Source organism: Nerophis lumbriciformis, linkage group LG08, assembly GCF_033978685.3.
Source record: "Nerophis lumbriciformis linkage group LG08, RoL_Nlum_v2.1, whole genome shotgun sequence".
NCBI lineage: Eukaryota > Metazoa > Chordata > Actinopteri > Syngnathiformes > Syngnathidae > Nerophis > Nerophis lumbriciformis.
In genome coordinates, this window is record NC_084555.2 from 54,555,001 (window position 1) to 54,577,500 (window position 22,500).

The 22,500-nt window shown below is 40.6% G+C and overlaps 1 protein-coding gene across 2 annotated transcripts in view; it reads right to left on the reverse strand.

The window, feature by feature from the left end:
• The window catches only part of efna2a (ephrin-A2a), a 258,269-nt gene that overhangs the window by 59,386 nt on the left and 176,383 nt on the right, over nt 1-22,500 (reverse strand). The window lies entirely within an intron of this gene.

Consider the following 22,500-nt stretch of genomic DNA (forward strand, 5'->3'; position numbering starts at 1 on the left):
GGCTTCCGACACCTTCCTCTGCTCATGACTCACTAATGCTGCTCATCATCTCCGCTGTCTTAACGTCCCTTCTGCTGCTCAAACTACAAACAAACTAACTCCCACTCGCTCACTCCCCTGCTGCCTCCAGGAAGCATGACGTCTTCCCTCCCTGGTAGCGCTGCTGACGATTAGCTCACGTCCACGTCAAAAGTGGCAGCTCCCTCCCACCTCAGCATGCACTCGCAAACAACCGGGCGGGAAAACAGCGAGAATTTGGTTGTTTTTCCCCTCCTTTTTAATGTTCTTTAATGAAAAGTTGTCACTTACAGTCCATTTGGGATTGGCAGTACACTCTTAGAAATAAGGGTTCTAAAAGGGTTCTTCTACAAGGGCTGAGGTTCTAACTGGAACCATTTGCTTCTGAAAAACCCTTTCCCGAAGAAAGGGTTTTTCAAGGGTTCTTGGTAACGCTAATGGTTCCAGTAAGAACCATTTTGATCCAGAGAACCCTTTAAAACCCCTTTTCTGAATAATTGGTTTTAAAAGGGTTCTCACTAACACTAAGGGTTCCAGTAAGAACTATTTTGATCCAGAGAACCGTTTTTGGAAGAAAGAGTTCTTCAGGGATTGTTGAAAGCATGGGTAAGATCCTGTGTCACTTCCTGATAACATTTGCCAATAATGGTGCCTATCTTTAAATAAATGTTTTTCTCATTAAAATGTTTGTTCAATGTCAACATGATAAATGACCACAATATAATATGAACTAAACTGATCTGTAGAATACAATATGGTTCTTTATAGAACCCTCAGAAGACAAGACGGTTATCGGTGAAAACCTTTGAAAAGGGATGTTTTTAGAACCCCCCGTGTGAGTTCTAGATGAAACCCTTGAAACATGAAAGGGTTCTTAGTGGAACTCCCTGTGTGGGTTCTAGATGAAACCCTTGAAACATGAAAGGGTTCTTAGTGGAACTCCCTGCATAGGTTCTAGATGAAACCCTTGACAAACGAAAGGGTTCTTAGTGGAACTCCCTGTGTGGGTTCTAGATGAAACCCTTGAAATACGAAAGGGTTCTTAGTGGAACTCCCTGCGTGGGTTCTAGAAGAAAGTCTTGAAATACAAAAGGGTTCTCAGTGGAACTCCCTGTGTGGGTTCTAGATGAAACCCTTGAAATACGAAAGGGTTCTTAGTGGAACTCCCTGCGTGGGTTCTAGAAGAAAGTCTTGAAATACAAAAGGGTTCTTAGTGGAACTCCCTGCGTGGGTTCTAGATGAAACCCTTGAAATACGAAAGGGTTCTTAGTGGAACTCCCTGCGTGGGTTCTAGAAGAAAGTCTTGAAATACAAAAGGGTTCTTAGTGGAACTCCCTGTGTGGGTTCTAGATGAAACCCTTGAAATACGAAAGGGTTCTTAGTGGAACTCCCTGCGTGGGTTCTAGAAGAAAGTCTTGAAATACAAAAGGGTTCTTAGTGGAACTCCCTGTGTGGGTTCTAGATGAAACCCTTGAAATACGAAAGGGTTCTTAGTGGAACTCCCTGCGTGGGTTCTTTGTAGAACCTCTCATGGGGGGTTCTGGGTGGAACCTTACACACACAGTTCTAGGTAGAACCCTCCAAAAGGGTTCCAGGTGGAACCTTTATAAAAAGGTTCTACCTGGAGCCAAAAAGGGTTCTCCTATGAGGACGAGCCGAAGAACCATATATGGTTCTACTTAGCACTTAGCAAGTGTAGGGCCGCCTTAACCTACTGAGCCCCCCCGGGGCCCAAGGGCCCTTTGTGACAAAGGGTCCCTGTGGCATACTTGCCAACCTTGAGACCTCCGATTTCGGGAGGGTGGGGGGGCGTGGTCGGGGGTGGGGGCGTGGTTAAGAGGGGAGGAGTATATTGACAGCTAGAATTCACCAAGTATTTCATATATATATATATTAGAGATGCGGAGTCCGCGGATTATCCGCGGATCGGGCGGATGAAATTTAAAAAAATTAGATTTTATCCGCGGGTCGGGTCGGGCCGGGTCGGGCGGTTGAAATAAAAAAAAAATTGATTTTGAATAGATTCAGGCGGGTGGCAGTTAAACCAATTGGTAAATATATATACATAGTTAAATGTTGTTACCCACATACGAAAAACGAGCAGGCACCTGCAGCATATGCAACAACAGAAGAAGAAAAAAAAAAGAGACGGACACTTTTACGGAGCGGAGAAGGGACGCCTCGCCGGGGTCCGGGACCGAGGCCCCTTCCCCCGATAGGGCCCCACCGGGAGCCGTAGCTGAGGCGATCCGCGAGAAGGGCCCGACGCACGTCCAGGGTCACCACCGCGCCCACCGCACCGACACCCCGCCTCGTCCGCCTTCGCCGCGGCCGGCGTCACGCGCAGCAGGTAAGCAGCTTACCTGCCCGCCACCCCCGTGGCCGGGGGCTCGTAACAGGGGTCACTCCGCACGCTCCGCCCGCGCAGCTTACCTGCCCGCCACCCCTGTTGCCGGGGGCGCGTAACAGGGGTCATTCCGCGCGCAGTGTGCTCACGAAAGGGGTGGGGCTCACCCTGGTTGATATAGACAGCAGGACGGTGGCCATGGAAGTCGGAACCCGCTAAGGAGTGTGTAACAACCCACCTGCCGAATCAACTAGCCCTGAAAATGGATGGCGCTGGAGCGTCGGGCACATACCTGGCCGTCGCCGGCAGCGAGACGCGCTTGGAGGTGCGCTCAGCGCGGCTCCCATATGATTGCGCACTGGTGTGCGTCTGGGTCGTGACAGCGTGGCACGCGAATGTCTGTGCTGCATTGGATCAGTCTCCTTTCTTTAACAGGCAAAAGCTTTATAACCTCACTAATGCCTTGCATCGTCTATATTAGATATATAACATCGGGCGGGTGCGGTTCTGATCAAATGTTACATCGGGTGGATGGCGGATGGTTGACGACTTTCTGATGCGGTTGCGGATGAAATAATTGCCTATCCGCGCATCTCTAATATATATATATATATATATATATATATATATATATATATATATATATATATATATATATATATATTAGAGATGCGCGGTTTGCGGACACAACCGCGGAGTCCGCGGATTATCCGCGGGTCGGGCGGTTGAAATAAAAAAAAAATTAGATTTTATCCGCGGGTCGGGTCGGGCGGTTGAAATAAAAAAAAAATTAGATTTTAAATAGATTCAGGCGGGTGGCAGTTAAACCAATTGGGAAATATATATACATAGTTAAATGTTGTTACCCACATACGAAAAACGAGCAGGCACCTGCAGCATATGCCACAACAGAAGAAGAAAAAAAAAAAGAGATGGCAACGCCGGCAGCAAACGTGGTACGCGACAAACTAAAAAAGGGAATACTAAAGACCAGGGGAAAAAAAGCCAGAAAAGTTCAGCGTGGACTCGTTTTTATGAGGTTGTAAATCAGGATGATAGTAATGCTGGCTACGTGATTTGCAAGAGCTGCGACGCTGTTTATGTCTACGACAGTCACAAAACCGGGACATCTAACATGGTGCATCACATTTGTGCAAAACCCCGAATCTCCACAAACACCCTGAGCATGAGCAGTTTCGTCCGCCGTGATCCCAGAAGAGTGCCACAGGATGTTAAAACAAGATAGAACGCAGCTGCCTGCAGCAGTTTGAGTGGCGCGAGCGCGCTTGGTGGTGCGCTCAGCGCGGCTCCCAGATGATTGCGCACTGGTGTGGTCTAGGCCGTGACAGCGTGGCACACATTGAATGTCTCTGCTACATTGGATCAGTCTCCTTTCTTTAACAGGCAAAAGCTTTATAACCTCACTAATGCCTTGCATCGTCTATATTAGATATATAACAACGGGCGGGTGGCGGATGGCGGGCGGGTGCGGTTTTGATTAAATGTTAGTTCGGGTGGATGGCGGATGGTTGACGACTTTTGTGATGCGGTTGCGGATGAAATAATTGCCTATCCGCGCATCTCTAATATATATATATATATATATATATATATCCTGAAAATATGCAAACAAAACTGTGTTTAGATAATTGATACTTCAAACATGCATAAATAAATATTAAGGAATATAACATAACTTGGCTTCTGAGAGCTTCAAAATGTAATGAATAAAATGCTAAAGTTGTTGATAAACAAGCAACTATTTTAATAATTAATATGGTCATTTTAAATGAATTATTATGATGATTAAAATTAATTATTTCAAATATGTTTATTTTAATTCTATGGCTGCATGTAATAAGGAGTCAGAAAAAATACAAATAAAAATACAATTAATTTTGATGTTTTTAGCAAATATATAAAAAAAATATATTTAGTTTTTTTTTTTTTTTTTTTTTAAATTCCATCCATCCATCCATCTTCTTCCGCTTATCCGAGGTCGGGTCGCGGGGGCAGCAGCCAAAGCAGGGAAGCCCAGACTTCCCTCTCTCCAGCCACTTCGTCCAGCTGGGAGACATAGTCTTCCCAACGTGTCCTGGGTCTCCCCCGCAGCCTCCTACCGGTCGGACGTGCCCTAAACACCTCCCTAGGGAGGCGTTCGGGTAGCATCCTGACCAGATGCCCGAACCACCTCATCTGGCTCCTCTCCATGTGGAGGAGCAGCGGCTTTACTTTGAGCTCCTCCCGGATGGCAGAGCTTCTCACCCTATCTCTAAAGGAGAGACCCACCACCCGGCGGAGGAAACTCATTTGGGCCGCTTGTACCCGTGATCTTGTCCTTTCGGTCATAACCCAAAGCTCATGACCATAGGTGAGGATGGGAACGTAGATCGACCGGTAAATTGAGAGCTTTGCCTTCCGGCTCAGCTCCTTCTTCACCACAACGGATCGATACAGCGTCCGCATTACTGAAGACGCCGCACCGATCCGCCTGTCAATCTCACGATCCACTCTTCCCTCACTCGTGAACAAGACTCCGAGGTACTTGAACTCCTCCACTTGGGGCAAGATCTCCTCCCCAACCTGGAGATGGCACTCCACCCTTTTCCGGGCGAGAACCATGGACTCGGACTTGGAGGTGCTGATTCTCATCCCAGTCGCTTCACACTCAGCTGCGAACCGATCCAGTGAGAGCTGAAGATCCTGGCCAGATGAAGCCATCAGGACCACATCATCTGCAAATAGCAGAGACCTAATCCTGCAGCCACCAAACCAGATCCCCTCAACGCCTTGACTGCGCCTAGAAATTCTGTCCATAAAAGTCATGAACAGAATGGGTGACAAAGGGCAGCCTTGGCGGAGTCCAACCCTCACTGGAAACGTGTCCGACTTACTGCCGGCAATGCGGACCAAGCTCTGACACTGATCATACAGGGAGCGGACTGCCACAATCAGACAGTCCGATACCCCATACTCTCCGAGCACTCCCCACAGGACTTCCCGAGGGACACGGTCGAATGCCTTCTCCAAGTCCACAAAACATATGTAGACTGGTTGGGCAAACTCCCATGCACCCTCAAGGACCCTGCCGAGAGTATAGAGCTGGTCCACAGTTCCACGACCAGGACAAAAACCACACTGTTCCTCCTGAATCCGAGGTTCGACTATCCGGCGTAGCCTCCTCTCCAGTACACCTGAATAGACCTTACCGGGAAGGCTGAGGAGTGTGATCCCACGATAGTTAGAACACACCCTCCGGTTCCCCTTCTTAAAGAGAGGAACCACCACCCCGGTCTGCCAATCCAGTGGTACCGCCCCTGATGTCCACGCGATGCTGCAGTCTTGTCAACCAAGACAGCCCCAATAAATATATTTATTTTTAGGTAAGATAAACATAATAATACAATTTGTCTGTAGTCTGGATGATTTAGTTATTCTCACCCTGTTGTCCTCCTGTCGTGAAAAAAGGCTGTCCTCACTCAGGTCCGCATGGAGCTGGAGGGGGCGTGGCCTCCAGCTCCGGCTGAAAATCGGGAGATTTTCGGGAGGATATTTGTCCCGGGAGGTTTTCGGGAGAGGCGCTGAATTTCGGGAGTCTCCCGGAAAATTCGGGAGGGTTGGCAAGTAGGCCCTGTGGTATAGCCCCAACGGGGGCTATACCACAGGGCCACAGGGGCGGTATAGCTCGGTTGGTAGAGCGGCCGTGCCAGCAACTTGAGGGTTCCAGGTTCGATCCCAGCTTCTGCCATCCCAGTCACTGCCGTTGTGTCCTTGGGCAAGACACTTTACCCACCTGCTCCCAGTGCCACCCACACTGCTTTAAATGTCACTTAGATATTGGCTTTCACTATGTAAAGCGCTTTGAGTCACTAGAGAAAAGCGCTATATAAATATAATTCACTTCACAAGCACATGAACATGTCACAATATACAAAAACAACACCAGTGAAGTTGGCACATCGTGTAAATGTCCGGTCCAGTCGATTTGCACCACGGGAAAACAATCCACGCAGTAATTTGCGTCATCATAGTCCACGTCTTGACAGAATGGCGCCAGCATTTGGTTTTCCCGCAAGCGACTTGGAGACGATGGAGGAAGGAAGGTGGGAGGCGTTAGGTGCCATCAGGATCTTATGTGGAGTCCATACTTGCCAATCCTCCCGGATTTTCCGGGAGACTCCCGAAATTCAGCGCCTCTCCCGAAAACCTCCCGGGACAAATTTTCTCCCGAAATTCAGGCGGACTCAGGTCCTCCACAATATAAAAAAACGTACCTGCCCAATCACGTTATAACTATAGAATGATGGAGGGCGAGTTCTTGGTTTCTTATGTGGGTTTATTGTTAGGCAGTTTCATTAACGTCCTCCCAGCGTGGCAACAACACACAACAACAGCAGTCACTTTTTTGTATGCAGTAAAGCAGTTCGTCTGCCGTAAACAGCAATGTTGTGACACTCTTAAACAGGACAATACTGCCATCTAGTGCATTTGATGAAAGCACTTTTGTGCGTGCCACACAGCAATGCATCATCAGAGAGGGTGTTCAGCATGGTTCGAAAAATAGTGACAGAGAATAAAACAAGGATGGACAATTCAACCCTTAACTCAAGAATGAGTAGATGAGTGTTATGTGTGTGTATATGTGTAAATAAATGAACACTGAAATTCAAGTATTTATTTTATATATATATATATATATATATATATATACATATAATAAAATAAAATTAAAAAAAAAAATATATATATACATATATAATAAAATAAATATATATACGTATATATATATATATATATATATATACATATAATAATACAAATAAATATATATAAATATATATATATATATATATATATAAAATAAATATATATACGTATATATATATATATATATAGCTAGAATTCACTGAACGTCAAGTATTTCTTATATATATATATATATATATATATATATATATATATGAAATACTTGACTTGGTGAATTCTAGCTGTAAATATACTCCTCCCCTTTTAGCCACGCCCCCGTGCCACCCCGACCACGCCCACCCCCTCCCCCCACCTCCCGAAATCGGAGGTCTCAAGGTTGGCAAGTATAGTGGAGTCCAAGCGGCAAACTGATCCCGATCAGGTCCGTGTGGCCTGAGGACGTTGGCGTCTGTCAAGACGTGGACTATGATGACGCAAATTACTGCGTGGATTGTTTTCCCCTGGTGCAAATGGACTGGACCGGACATGGCGTGAAGGTAAAGACATGATTTAATTATACTATAAAAGTGCAAACAAAAGGTGGAGACACAAACTTGGCTAAGGAACAAAAAACTACCACAAAGGCGTAAAACAGGGGTGCTCATTACGTCGATCGCGAGCTACCGGTCGATCTCGGAGGGTGTGTCAGTCGATCACCAGCCAGGCATTAAAAAAAATAGTCCTAAAAATGAGCGATCATAAATCTTCACTATGACGTCACTTTGGTCACTTGATTGACATTCACGGCACCCGAGGGTCTTCTGAGATGACGCTGGCTGCTGCCAGCTCATTAAAATGACCGACTGGAAGGCGAGAAACACTTTATTTCAACAGACTCTGGCGTCGTACCTGTCGTCAAAACTCCAAAGACCGACTGCACAGTTGCACAGTTGCGCTAACAAAACAAGAGTCTCAGAAAGCTGGCGTGCACAAGCTAGCAAGCTACGGAGTTTGCCGACAATGTATTTCTTGTAAAGTGTATACAAAGGAGTACGGAAGCTGGACAAATAAGATGCCAAAAACCAACCACTTTCATGTGGTATTGGACAGAAAGGAGGACTTTTTTTCTCCTCCATTCAAAAATGCGGACGTTTTTAGCACCACTGTCTGATTCCAATCAATGCAAGTCATCAGAATCAGGTAATACACCAACTTATATTCTTGTCTTCATGAAAGAAAGGAATCTATATGTGTTAAACATGCTTGTATTATCTTTAAACACCTTTAACTTATTAACAATATTAACTATATGTGTTAAACATGCTTGTATTATCATTAAACACCTTTAACTTGTTAACAATATTAACTATATGTGTTAAACATGCTTGTATTATCTTTAAACACCTTTAACTTGTTAACAATATTAACTATATGTGTTAAACATGCTTGTATTATCTTTAAACACCTTTAACTTGTTAACAATATTAACTATATGTATTAAACATGCTTGTATTATCTTTAAACACCTTTAACTTATTAATAATATTAACTATATGTATTAAACATACTTGTATTATCATTAAACACCTTTAACTTATTAACAATATTAACTATATGTATTAAACATGCTTGTATTATCTTTAAACACCTTTAACTTATTAACAATATTAACTATATGTATTAAACATGCTTGTATTATCTTTAAACACCTTTAACTTATTAATAATATTAACTATATGTATTAAACATGCTTGTATTATCTTTAAACACCTTTAACTTGTTAACAATATTAACTATATGTATTAAACATGCTTGTATTATCTTTAAACACCTTTAACTTGTTAACAATATTAACTATATGTATTAAACATGCTTGTATTATCTTTAAACACCTTTAACTTATTAATAATATTAACTATGTGTTAAACATGCTTGTATTATCTTTAAACACCTTTAACTTATTAACAATATTAACTATATGTATTAAACATGCTTGTATTATCTTTAAACACCTTTAACTTATTAACAATATTAACTATATGTATTAAACATGCTTGTATTATCTTTAAACACCTTTAACTTATTAACAATATTAACTATATGTATTAAACATGCTTGTATTATCTTTAAACACCTTTAACTTATTAATAATATTAACTATATGTATTAAACATGCTTGTATTATCTTTAAACACCTTTAACTTATTAATAATATTAACTATATGTATTAAACATGCTTGTATTATCTTTAAACACCTTTAACTTATTAACAATATTAACTATATGTATTAAACATGCTTGTATTATCTTTAAACACCTTTAACTTATTAATAATATTAACTATATGTATTAAACATGCTTGTATTATCTTTAAACACCTTTAACTTATTAATAATATTAACTATATGTGTTAAACATGCTTGTATTATCATTAAACACCTTTAACTTATTAATAATATTAACTATATGTGTTAAACATGCTTGTATTATCTTTAAACACCTTTAACTTATTAATAATATTAACTATATGTATTAAACATGCTTGTATTATCATTAAACACCTTTAACTTATTAACAATATTAACTATATGTGTTAAACATGCTTGTATTATCTTTAAACACCTTTAACTTATTAACAATATTAACTATATGTATTAAACATGCTTGTATTATCTTTAAACACCTTTAACTTATTAATAATATTAACTATATGTATTAAACATGCTTGTATTATCTTTAAACACCTTTAACTTATTAACAATATTAACTATATGTGTTAAACATGCTTGTATTATCTTTAAACACCTTTAACTTATTAATAATATTAACTATATGTATTAAACATGCTTGTATTATCTTTAAACACCTTTAACTTATTAACAATATTAACTATATGTGTTAAACATGCTTGTATTATCTTTAAACACCTTTAACTTATTAACAATATTAACTATATGTATTAAACATGCTTGTATTATCTTTAAACACCTTTAACTTGTTAACAATATTAACTATATGTATTAAACATGCTTGTATTATCTTTAAACACCTTTAACTTATTAATAATATTAACTATATGTATTAAACATGCTTGTATTATCTTTAAACACCTTTAACTTGTTAACAATATTAACTATATGTGTTAAACATGCTTGTATTATCTTTAAACACCTTTAACTTATTAACAATATTAACTATATGTATTAAACATGCTTGTATTATCTTTAAACACCTTTAACTTGTTAACAATATTAACTATATGTATTAAACATGCTTGTATTATCTTTAAACACCTTTAACTTATTAATAATATTAACTATATGTGTTAAACATGCTTGTATTATCTTTAAACACCTTTAACTTATTAATAATATTAACTATATGTATTAAACATGCTTGTATTATCTTTAAACACCTTTAACTTGTTAACAATATTAACTATATGTATTAAACATACTTGTATTATCATTAAACACCTTTAACTTGTTAACAATATTAACTATTTGTATTAAACATGCTTGTATTATCTTTAAACACCTTTAACTTATTAATAATATTAACTATATGTATTAAACATGCTTGTATTATCTTTAAACACCTTTAACTTATTAATAATATTAACTATATGTGTTAAACATGCTTGTATTATCTTTAAACACCTTTAACTTATTAACAATATGTATTAAACATACTTGTATTATCATTAAACACCTTTAACTTATTAATAATATTAACTATATGTGTTAAACATGCTTCTATTATCTTTAAACACCTTTAACTTATTAATAATATTAACTATATGTATTAAACATGCTTGTATTATCTTTAAACACCTTTAACTTGTTAACAATATTAACTATATGTGTTAAACATGCTTGTATTATCTTTAAACACCTTTAACTTATTAATAATATTAACTATATGTATTAAACATACTTGTATTATCATTAAACACCTTTAACTTATTAATAATATTAACTATATGTGTTAAACATGCTTGTATTATCTTTAAACACCTTTAACTTATTAATAATATTAACTATATGTATTAAACATGCTTGTATTATCTTTAAACACCTTTAACTTGTTAACAAAATTAACTATATGTATTAAACATACTTGTATTATCTTTAAACACCTTTAACTTATTAATAATATTAACTATATGTGTTAAACATGCTTGTATTATCTTTAAACACCTTTAACTTGTTAACAATATTAACTATATGTATTAAACATGCTTGTATTATCTTTAAACACCTTTAACTTGTTAACAATATGTATTAAACATACTTGTATTATAATTAAACACCTTTAACTTGTTAACAATATTAACTATATGTATTAAACATGCTTGTATTATCTTTAAACACCTTTAATTTATTAACAATATTAACTATATGTATTAAACATGCTTGTATTATCTTTAAACACCTTTAACTTATTAACAATATTAACTATATGTATTAAACATGCTTGTATTATCTTTAAACACCTTTAACTTATTAACAATATTAACTATATGTATTAAACATGCTTGTATTATCTTTAAACACCTTTAACTAATTAATAATATTAACTATATGTATTAATAAACATGCTTGTATTATCATTAAACACCTTTAACTTGTTAACAATATTAACTATATGTATTAAACATGATTGTATTATCATTAAACACCTTTAACTTGTTAACAATATTAACTATATGTATTAAAAATGCTTGTATTATCTTTAAACACCTTTAACTTGTTAACAATATTAACTATATGTGTTAAACATGCTTGTATTATCTTTTAACACCTTTAACTTATTAACAATATTAACTATATGTATTAAACATGCTTGTATTATCTTTAAACACCTTTAACTTATTAATAATATTAACTATATGTATTAAACATGCTTGTATTATCTTTAAACACCTTTAACTTATTAACTATATGTGTTAAACATGCTTGTATTATCTTTAAACACCTTTAACTTGTTAACAATATTAACTATATGTATTAAACATGCTTGTATTATCATTAAACACCTTCAATTTATTAACAAAAACATATATTTTATAAATAAGTAAATATAAATGATATATATGAATGAGGTAGATCCCCACGACTTGATCAATTGAAAAGTAGCTCGCCTGCAGAAAAAGTGTAAACTATGGGCATGAAACAAATAAACACTTACTGTGACAGGAATAAACAAAAACGTACTTGGTCAAGCATGGAACTATGGCATGGAATTAAACATGAAATAAGTCAGCACAGAGCAGATCTAGAATGTCAGAGTATCAATAGAGCAGAGCATGAATAATGTCAATGTCGCCAGGTCGACGACTTGGCAACTATTGGCTTAAATAATAAAGACAGAATTAGTGACAGGTGCGTGAGTCCGAACACATGACAGGCGAAAACTAATGGGTCGCCATGGTGACAAAACAGAAAGTATGGAGTTTTAACCGGACAGTACATAACTAAACAAGATATGACACAGGGTCCATTTGAATATTTGTCATTTTGGAAATAAACTTAAAGACAAACAATATTATTGTGATGATGTCATTTACTTCTCTGTGAGTCTTGTATTGTGTTTTCTTCAGCATGGTGCCAACGTCTATCTGTGACATGTCAGCCAAGGGTGGAATTATCATAAGAAACCACGTCAAAGACAATCTGGACCTCGTACAAGCAGAGCTGTCACTCAAGGTCTGGGAGATGTTGGCCAGCAGGTAAACACTTCAAGACAAAAATGGGAAAGGACGAGGCGAGTCTTCGTCATAGACAAGACGTTGGCGGGAGCAGATCGTTATCGACAAGGCGGCCCCCGAAGCCTGCGAGGAAGAGCTCACTGATGGCGGCTTTCCAAGCACGGCGAGAGGAAATTGAGCGCAGGAGTGAGAGAAACACGTCAGATTTGTCTTGTTTCCACTCAGGCCATCTTAGAAGATGCCATGTTGGAACATCTTCATCCTAATGTTGGCTCCTTCACACACACACACACACACACACACACACACACACACACACACACACACACACACACACACACACACACACACACACACACAAAACTAAATCCTTTATATAATGTGTCAAACTCATGGCCCAGGGGCCAGATCTGGCCATTTAAAGTGCCCCGTCATGTTATTCATCATTTAATGTGGTCTGCCATATTATTTATAACATTTTGTCCACCAAATCATTTGATGTTGTCCCCCAAACCATTTAAAGTGGCCTTCCACGTCATTAAAGTGGCCTTCCACGCCATTTACAGTGTCCTTCCACATCATTTTATGTGACCCGCCATGTTAGTCATCATTTAATGTGATCTGCCACATTATTTATAAAATGTTGTCCGCCACACCATTTAATGTCATCCGGCACATCATTTAATGTGGCCTCCCACGTCATTTGATGTTGTCCCCCAAACCATTTAAAGTGGCCTTCCACATCATTTAATGTGGTCTGCCAAATTATTTGATGTTGTCCCCAAACCATTTAAAGTGGCCTTCCAAGTCATTAAAGTGGCTTTCCACATCATTTTATGTGACCCGCCATGTTAGTCATCATTTAATGTGATCTGCCACATTATTTATAAAATGTTGTCCGCCACACCATTTAATGTCGTCCGCCACGTCATTTAATGTGGCCTCCCACGTCATTTGATGTTGTCCCCCAAACCATTTAAAGTGGACTTCCACGTCATTTAATGTGGTCTGCCAAATTATTTGATGTTGTCCCCCAAACCATTTAAAGTGGACTTTCACATCATTTAATGTGGTCTGCCAAATTATTTGATGTTGTCCCCTAAACCATTTAAAGTGGCCTTCCACCTCATTTAACGTGGTCTGCCAAATTATTTGATGTTGTCCCCCAAACCATTTAAAGTGGCCTTCCAAGTCATTAAAGTGGCTTTCCACATCATTTTATGTGACCCGCCATGTTAGTCATCATTTAATGTGGTCTGCCACATTATTTATAAAATGTTGTCCGCCACACCATTTGATGTGGCCTCCCACGTCATTTGATGTTGTCCCCCAAACCATTTAAAGTGGACTTCCACGTCATTTAATGTGGTCTGCCACATTATTTGATGTTGTCCCCCAAACCATTTAAGGTGGCCTTCCACATCATTTAATGTGGTCTGCCAAATTATTTGATGCTGTCCCCCAAACCATTTAAACTGGCCTTCCACGTCATTTAACGTGGTCTGCCAAATTATTTGATGTTGTCCCCCAAACCATTTAAAGTGGCCTTCCACGTCATTTAACGTGGTCTGCCAAATTATTTGATGTTGTCCCCCAAACCATTTAATGTTGTCCGCCACATAATTAAAGTGGCCTTCCACGTCATTTATCGTGGTCTGCCAAATTATTTGATGTTGTCTCTCAAACCATTTAAAGTGGCCTTCCACATCATTTAATGTGGTCTGCCAAATTATTTGATGTTGTCCCCCAAACCATTTAAAGTGGCCTTCCACATCATTTAACGTGGTCTGCCAAATTATTTGATGTTGTCCCCCAAACCATTTAAAGTGGCCTTCCACATCATTTAATGTGGTCTGCCAAATTATTTGATGTTGTCCCCCAAATCATTTAAAGTGACCTTCCACATCATTTAACGTGGTCTGCCAAATTATTTGATGTTGTCCCCCAAATCATTTAAAGTGGCCTTCCACATCAATTAATGTGGTCTGCCAAATTATTTGATGTTGTCCCCCAAACCATTTAAAGTGGCCTTCCACATCATTTAATGTGGTCTGCCAAATTATTTGATGTTGTCCCCCAAACCATTTAAAGTGGCCTACCACGTCATTTAATGTGGTCTGCCAAATTATTTGATGTTGTCCCCCAAACCATTTAAAGTGGACTTCCACATCATTTAATGTGGTCTGCCAAATTATTTGATGTTGTCCCCCAAACCATTTAAGGTGGCCTTCCACATCATTTAATGTGGTCTGCCAAATTATTTGATGCTGTCCCCCAAACCATTTAAAATGGCCTTTCAAGTCATTTAATGTGGTCTGCCAAATTATTTGATGTTGTCCCCCAAACCATATAATGTTGTCCGCCACATAATTAAAGTGGCCTTCCACATCATTTAATGTGGTCTGCCAAATTATTTGATGTTGTCCCCCAAACCATTTAAGTTGGCCTTCCACGTCATTTAACGTGGTCTGCCAAATTATTTGATGTTGTCCCCCAAACTATTTAATGTTGTCCGCCACATAATTAAAGTGGCCTTCCACGTCATTTAATGTGGTCTGCCAAATTATTTGATGTTGTCCCCCAAACCATTTAAATTGGCCTTCCACATCATTTAATGTGGTCTGCCAAATTATTTGATGCTGTCCCCCAAACCATTTAATGTTGTCCGCCACATAATTAAAGTGGCCTTCCACATCATTTAATGTGGTCTGCCAAATTATTTGATGTTGTCCCCCAAACCATTTAATGTTGTCCGCCACATAATTAATGTGGCCTTCCACGTCATTTAATGTGGTCTGCCAAATTATTTGATGTTGTCCCCCAAACCATTTAAAGTGGCCTTCCACGTCATTTAATGTGGTCTGCCAAATTATTTGATGTTGTCCCCCAAACCATTTAATGTTGTCCGCCACATAATTAAAGTGGCCTTCCACGTCATTTAACGTGGTCTGCCAAATTATTTGATGTTGTCCCCCAAACCATTTAAAGTGGCCTTCCACATCATTTAATGTGGTCTGCCAAATTATTTGATGCTGTCCCCCAAACCATTTAATGTTGTCCGCCACATAATTTATGTGGCCTTCCACATCATTTAACGTGGTCTGCCAAATTATTTGATGTTGTCCCCCAAACCATTTAAAGTGGCCTTCCACATCATTTAACGTGGTCTGCCAAATTATTTGATGTTGTCCCCCAAACCATTTAAAGTGGCCTTCCGCATCATTTAATGTGGTCTGCCAAATTATTTGATGCTGTCCCCCAAACCATTTAGTGTTGTCCGCCACATAATTAAAGTGGCCTTCCACATCATTTAACGTGGTCTGCCAAATTATTTGATGTTGTCCCCCAAACCATTTAAAGTGGCCTTTCACATCATTTAACGTGGTCTGCCAAATTATTTGATGTTGTCCCCAAACCATTTAAAGTGGCCTTCTACGTCATTTAATGTGGTCTGCCAAATTATTTGATGTTGTCCCCCAAACTATTTAATGTTGTCCGCCACATAATTAAAGTGGCCTTCCACGTCATTTAACGTGGTCTGCCAAATTATTTGATGTTGTCCCCCAAACCATTTTATGTTGTCCGCCACATAATTAAAGTGGCCTTCCACGTCATTTAACGTGGTCTGCCAAATTATTTGATGTTGTCCCCCAAACCATTTAATGTTGTCCGCACATAATTAAAGTGGCCTTCCACATCATTTATCGTGGTCTGCCAAATTATTTGATGTTGTCCCCCAAACCATTTAAAGTGGCCTTCCACGTCATTTAATGTGGTCTGACAAATTATTTGATGTTGATCCCCAAACCATTTAAAGTGGCCTTCCACGTCATTTGATGTGGTCTGCCAAATTATTTGATGTTCTCCCCCAAACCATTTAATGTTGTCCGCCACATAATTAAAGTAGCCTTCCACATCATTTATCGTGGTCCCCCAAACCATTTAATGTTGTCCGCACATAATTAAAGTGGCCTTCCACATCATTTATCGTGGTCTGCCAAATTATTTGATGTTGTCCCCCAAACCATTTAAAGTGGCCTTCCACGTCATTTAATGTGGTCTGCCAAATTATTTGATGTTGTCCCCTAAACCATTTAAAGTGGCCTTCCACATCATTTAACGTGGTCTGCCAAATTATTTGATGTTGTCCCCCAAACCATTTAAATTGGCCTTCCAAGTCATTTAATGTGGTCTGCCAAATTATTTGATGTTGTCCCCCAAACCATTTAAAGTGGCCTTCCACGTCATTTAATGTGGTCTGCCAAATTATTTGATGTTGTCCCCTAAACCATTTAAAGTGGCCTTCCACATCATTTAATGTGGTCTGCCAAATTATTTGATGTGGTCCCCAAACCATTTAAAGTGGACTCCCACATCATTTAACGTGGTCTGCCAAATTATTTGATGTTGTCCCCCAAACCATTTAATGTTGTCCACCACATAATTAAAGTGGCCTTCCACGTCATTTATGTGGTCTGCCAAATTATTTGATGTTGTCCCCCAAACCATTTAAAGTGGCCTTCCACGTCATTTAACGTGGTCTGCCAAATTATTTGATGTTGTCCCCCAAACCATTTAAAGTGGCCTTCCACATCATTTAACGTGGTCTGCCAAATTATTTGTTGTTGTCCCCCAAACCATTTCATTTAATGTGGTATGCCAAATTATTTGATGTTGTCCGCCACATCATTAAAGTGGCCTTCCACGACATTTAAATTTGACCTTCCATGTCATTTAATGTGGTCTTCCACGTCATTTTATGTGACCCGCCATGTTATTCATCATTTAATGTGGTCTGCCACATTATTTATAACATTTTGTCCGCCAAACCATTTAATGTTGTCCGCCACATCATTTGAAGTGGCCTTCAAATGGGTATCAATCGGTATCAATCGATCCACGGACCGGTACCGGGCCGCGGCCGTGTTTGGGGACCACTGCTCTAAAGTACTAGACCGCTCTGCTGTTTTTAAGTTAGTTGCTCTAAACTTTTGAACAGTTCCAAAGTTCTCAAAGCAGATTAGTCCTGCTGGTTGCTAGTTGAAAAGTTGTGACCCGGACTGACAACATGATGCGATCCAAGCTGTTTGAAGTCAGAGTGAGAGCTCCTCAGTTAGCCTCTTTGCAGCCTCTGAAATGATCAATTCAACCCTTAAATCGACTCTAAATGACGTTCTATGTTTGCAGTCACAGGATGACACATGTTGAACTCTGTATCAACTAGAATCACCATAAATATCAACATCCGAGTCACACTTGTCATCTTGTTTTGACTTTCTCACCCGCTAACTTTTTCCTGCACACCAAATCAATCGGAACGTAAACAAGCCTCTGGTGACCGGCAGGGAAGCTCAAAGTGTCACAGCACCTTTAGAGGAAACCAGATTAGGAAAGGCATACTTGAAGATCAAACAACATCTAGTTTGTTTTTACCGGGAAAACTTATAATACATCTTTAGAGGCTTTCACACAGACATCCTGAAAAACTGGCACGTCGGAGCCAACATAAACATTTATTTACTGAAACACACAGATAGGTAGATGGATATGGTGGATAGATACGGTAGACAGCTACAGCAGATAGATCGATACAGAACATAGATAGATGGATTGACTGATGGATGGACCGACCGACCAATAGACAGACCGACCTATGGATGAATGGATGGACCAACCGACTGACCGGTCGATAGATAGAAGAACAGACGGACAGACCGATAGATGAATTGACCTACAGACCAACGGATGGACGGCCCCACTGATCGGCTGTAATACCGACTAACATACCGACCTATAGATGGATGGACCGACAGACCGATAGATAGACGGAGGAACCGACCGATGGACTGACCAACTAACATACTGATGAACATACCGACCCATATACGGATGGATGGATGGACCAATATATACATGGAAGAACCGGCAGACCGACCGACAAACCGACCAATGGATGGATGGATAGACAGAGGATCGGACGAATGGACAGACATTTGGATGGATGGACTGACCAACCAACTGACAGACCAAGAGACATATAGATAGATGGATGGATGGACTGACCAACCAACCGACAGACCAAGAGACATAGACTGATGGACGGACCGACCTATGGATGGATGGATGGAACTACTGACTGACCAATCGAAAGATAGAAGAACAGATGGACAGACCAATAGATGAATTGACCTACAGACCAACGGACTGACCAACAGATGGACAGCCCTACCGATCGGCTGACATACCAACCTATAAATGGATGGATTGATGGATGGATGAACCAAGGGATCGATAGACAGATGGAAGAACCGACCGACGGACTGACCGACTGACATACCGAGGAACATACCGACCCAGAGACAGATGGATGGACCAAGAGACGGATAGATAGATGGAGGACTGACTGGCAAACCAACCAATGAATGGATGGATATACAGAGGATCGGATGAATGGACCGACAGATAGATAGATGGATGGACGGACCAACCAACCGACAGACCAAGAGACATAGATAGACTGATGGACGGACCGACCTATGGATCGGCTGACATACCGACTAACACACTGACCTATAAATGGACGGATTGATGGATGGATGGACTGACGGACCGATATATAGATGGAGGAACCGACCGACTGGCAAACCGATGAACATATCTACCCATAGACGGATGGATGGATGGATGGATGGACCAAGGGACCGATAGATAGATGGAAGAACTGCCGGACTGACCGACAAACCGACCAATGGATGGGTAGATAGACAGAGGATCGGACGAATGGACCGACAGATAGATAGATGGATGGACGGACCAACCAACCGACAGACAGACCAAGAGACATATAGATAGATGGATGGATGGACTGACCAACCAACCAACAGACCAAGAGACATAGATAGACTGATGGACAGACGGACCGACCTATGGAGGGATGGATGGACCTACCGACTGACCAATCGACAGATAGAAGAACAGACGGACAGACCGATGAACATATCTACCCATAGACGGATGGATGGATGGATGGACCAAGGGACCGATAGATAGATGGAGGAACCGACCGACGGACTGACGACTGACATACCGAGGAACATACTGACCCAGAGACAGACGGATGGACCAAGAGACGGATAGATAGATGGAGGAATCGGCGGACTGACTGGCAAACCGATCAATGAATGGATGGATAGACAGAGGATCGGACGAATGGACAGACAGATGGATGGATGGACTGACCAACCAACCGACAGACCAAGAGACATATAGATAGATGGATGGATGGACTGACCAATCAACTGACAGACCAAGAGACATAGACTGATGGACGGACCGACCTATGGATGGATGGATTGACCTACTGACTGACCAATCGAAAGATAGAAGAACAGACGGACAGACCGATAGATGAATTGACCTACAGACCAACGGACTGACCAACAGATGGACAGCCCTACCGATTGGCTGACATACCAACCTATAAATGGATGGATTGATGGATGGATGAACCAAGGGATCGATAGATGGATGAAAGAACCGACCGACGGACTGACCGACTGACATACTGATGAACATATCGACACAGACGGATGGATGGACCAAGGGACCGATAGATAGATGGAAGAACCGGTGGACCGACCGACAAACCGACCAATGGATGGGTGGATAGACAGAGGATCGGACGAATGGACCGACAGATAGATAGATGGATGGACGGACCAACCAACCGACAGACCAAGAGACATATAGATAGATGGATGGATGGACTGACCAACCAACCAACAGACCAAGAGACATAGATAGACCCGACCTATGGAGGGATGGATGGACCTACCGACTGACCAATCGACAGATAGAAGAACAGACGGACAGACCGATAGATGAATTGACCTACAGACCAACGGATGTACGGCCATACCGATCGGCTGACATACCGACTAACACAGTGACCTATAGATGGACGGATTGATGGATGGATGGACTGACGAACCGATATATAGATGGAGGAACCGACCGACTGGCAAACCGATGAACATATCTACCCATAGACGGATGGATGGATGGACCAAGGGACCGATAGATAGATGGAAGAACCGGCGGACCGACCGACAAACCGACCAATGGATGGGTGGATAGACAGAGGATCGGACGAATAGATGGATGGACGGACCAACCAACCGACAGACCAAGAGACATAGATAGACTGATGGACAGACGGACCGACCTATGGAGGGATGGATGGACCTACCGACTGACCAATCGACAGATAGAAGAACAGACGGACAGACCGATAGATGAATTGACCTACAGACCAACGGATGTACGGCCCTACCGATTGGCTGACATACTGACTAACACACTGACCTATAGATGGACGGATTGATGGATGGATGGACTGACGGACCGATATATAGATGGAGGAACCGACCGACGGACTGACGGACTGACATACCGAGGAACATACCGACCCAGAGACAGATGGATGGACCAAGAGACGGATAGATGGATGGAGGAATCGGCGGACTGACTGGCAAACCGACCAATGAATGGATGGATAGACAGAGGATCGGATGACTGGACCGACAGATAGATGTATGGATGGACGTAACATTTTAGGATACTTAGATGCAGGATTACATAAATGCAATTGTTACATTTTACACCACTATTCACTTTCACACAGACCTTGTCTCAACTGTTATGTCCATGCTAGCTTTTGCCTTTCATGCAGAACCCGGTCAAGGAGAATAATTCCGTAACTGCAGGCAATGCTGATTTCAACACAATCGGGCAGAATTTCCTCAGAAGTTATTTAAATATAAGACATTGTCAGCCAAAAAGCACTTCCTGTGTAAAATGGGCCTCGGCAGGACTTGTTGCAGTCGATCTCTGAGTGCTCTTCCATTTTTCTACACTTTCTCCATTTGTTATTAAAGCCTTGATGGAAGCAGGAGGTCCCGCTAACGTCAACGTGACATGACAGCGGCGCTTTTGGGCCGGGTATTTATAGACTCCGCCCCCCTCCGGATGATCAGGTAAAAGAGAAGGCGTGCACCAGGTCGTCCACGAATAGAACAATGACTTCTTCAATTTTTCACCAGCACTAACGCCGTCTCTTAAAAAGTCGTCACGGCTTCGCATGGCTATTAGCTTCCATTTGGGAAGTGGGAGTACGACTCCCGCTCGGCTATTTATAAACCACGGCGTGCTGATTGGACGCCGCGGAAGTGGCTTTTGTCCTTTTATTGGAGGGGAAGACATGAAAGAGACGCTCACACTAAATGAACATGCAACCCTCCGGATGGATCGTACGCTGATGCCGCCAACAATACGTGCAGCATTCTTACACACACACACACACACACACACACACACACACACACACACACACTAATCCACGGTGTGTTTGCTCAAGGGCTCCCCCCTGCCCATCATTCTTTTTACTCCCACATGATCGTCTTCCAAAAAGACCTCAAATAAAACCCCAAAATCATCACACTCATTTTGTGCTTTGTGTTCTTGTTTATTTGTTGTGGTGAGGCCCCACCCTTTAAGTAGTGGTGTGTCGTCATGGTCATTAACTAATAAAATAATTAAGTGTATTTCTTTGACTTTCAATAAGTATATAAAAGTATTGTGGAAAATGGTGGTCCTTTCAGTAGCACCAGATATTTATTTGTTTTTTTCAAAATAATTTTTTAGGTGTGTCGGCTTTTATTTTGCCGCGGTGGGCCGCCAC